Source organism: Notothenia coriiceps, unplaced genomic scaffold (assembly GCF_000735185.1).
Source record: "Notothenia coriiceps isolate Sejong01 unplaced genomic scaffold, NC01 NC01_scaffold00000929, whole genome shotgun sequence".
NCBI lineage: Eukaryota > Metazoa > Chordata > Actinopteri > Perciformes > Nototheniidae > Notothenia > Notothenia coriiceps.
Window position 1 is genome coordinate 1 of NW_011333630.1, and position 1,939 is coordinate 1,939.

The 1,939-nt window shown below is 34.6% G+C and overlaps 1 long non-coding RNA gene across 1 annotated transcript; it reads left to right on the forward strand.

The window, feature by feature from the left end:
• LOC104958017 (uncharacterized) lies at positions 1 to 1,286 on the forward strand. The gene is made up of 3 exons (XR_799725.1): positions 1 to 69; positions 169 to 232; positions 1,075 to 1,286. It is a non-coding gene; the product is annotated as an uncharacterized lncRNA (long non-coding RNA).
• The last annotated feature ends 653 nt before the right edge of the window (positions 1,287 to 1,939 follow it).

A 1,939-nucleotide genomic window follows, 5' to 3' on the forward strand; every position in this document is an offset into this window, starting at 1 on the left:
CCGTTACAAACGACAGCTCGTTCAGCCTCTCAAAAGCCGACAGTGTGTCCAGTCAGATGGCGAGACTCAGTAAGTATTCCTGCATTGATACACACATGTTTAGAGTATGTACAGTATATGTTCTTCTTGTTCGATGCTCTGGTTACTTATTGCTGTTCTTCTTTTCAGGTACAAGTGAGTCAGATGACGCAATATCTCCCAGAATAAATGCCTCAACTCAACAAAGACCGAGGTACACAAACACTGTTTCAAGAGTTAACACAAGTTGCAAGGATTTTACTTTGGGGGTTTATTTATACAGTGATTCCTAGGTTATTTGAAAAGAACATGAAAACTAGTTCCCTAGCAGGCAGTCAAGAACAAATACCAGCTTTACTAGTTAAAAATAAGGAAAAAAACTGTTAAATTAGTTAGCTAAAAGTAAATAATTAACATTTCAAATAGTAAAACAGAAAGGCAATGACACAGTTGAAATAGCTAGATAAAAAATAGGAAATATCTGTTGAATTAGCATAAAGTAATGAAAAACAGATGAAAGCTAGCTAAAAGTAATGGATTAAAGTATTTTTAAATAGGCAGCTAATCATACATTTTTTTTAAATTATTAAAGATAATGATTAAATATTTAAATAGTAGATCAAAGTTATTAATAATGGTTTGTACTTTGAGCTTTGCCACTCCCAGTGGTTTGTTATCTGTATGAATGCAAACTTAACCAAACCAAAAAAGTAATATAAAAACATCATATTTTTAAGATGCGTAGCTTTGAATAGCATAAAACCCTCGTGGTTTATCGTGGTGTTGATTAAAGTTAATCTGGGGATGCATCAGTTGGGAATCGCTGAACCAAAGGGAAGGTTTCTGAATAATAAATCAAATTCTCCTAATGTTTACTATGACCATGTTTACAATCACGCAGCTCGTTCTTATGCAAATTCTCAAGAATGAGATTAAGAAAGTTGTTGTCGTTTTAATTTGTTTAACTCCAGCTCATTCCCTCTAGTTCTTTGTAGGAGCCAGTGTTTCTCATTAGTCTACTTGGCAGTCAGATAATGTACAAATCTCCTGTTTCAGTGATCAGAGTGAAGTGGACGGCAGGATCAACAACGCTGCAGCGGTAAGGAGAGACTCTTAGTTTCACCTTTCACACTTTAACAGGTTTAGAACTATCCTCTGCATGTGAAGGGATCTCTGGGAGCACTACGAACATCCAGTGTGGAAACTGATGATTTGCTTAACTTTGATCAAATTGTGGGGCTTTATGTGCAAGAGAGTAAAAAGATAGCAATATATTCATGTTATTGTGCTCACTTTTTGAGCTGTATTTTTTTTATGAATCAAAACCAGAATACTTTATTTATCCCAAGAAGAAATTGGGTTTCATGACAGTTGCTCCATTTTACAATAACATTTAATAAAAACATGAATTAGAGTTCAAATATGTATGTAAACATAAGAAATGAGAGATGGATGGATAGATAGATAGATAGATGGATGGATAGATAGATAGATGGATGGATGGATAGATAGATAGATGGATAGATGGATAGATAGATAGATAGATGGATGGATGGATAGATGGATGGATAGATAGATAGATAGAGAGATGGATGGATAGATAGATAGATAAAGAGATGGATAGATAGATAGATGGATAGATAGATAGATAGATAGAGAGATGGATGGATGGATAGATAGATAGATAGAGATGGATAGATAGATGGATAGATAGATGGATGGATAGATAGATGGATGGATAGATAGATGGATGGATGGATGGATAGATAGATAGATGGATGGATAGATTGATAGATTGATGGATGGATTGATGGATGGATAGATGGATGGATGGATGGATGGATAGATAGATTGATGGATGGATAGATAAAGAGATGGATGGATGGATAGATAGATAGATAGATTGATTGATGGATGGATA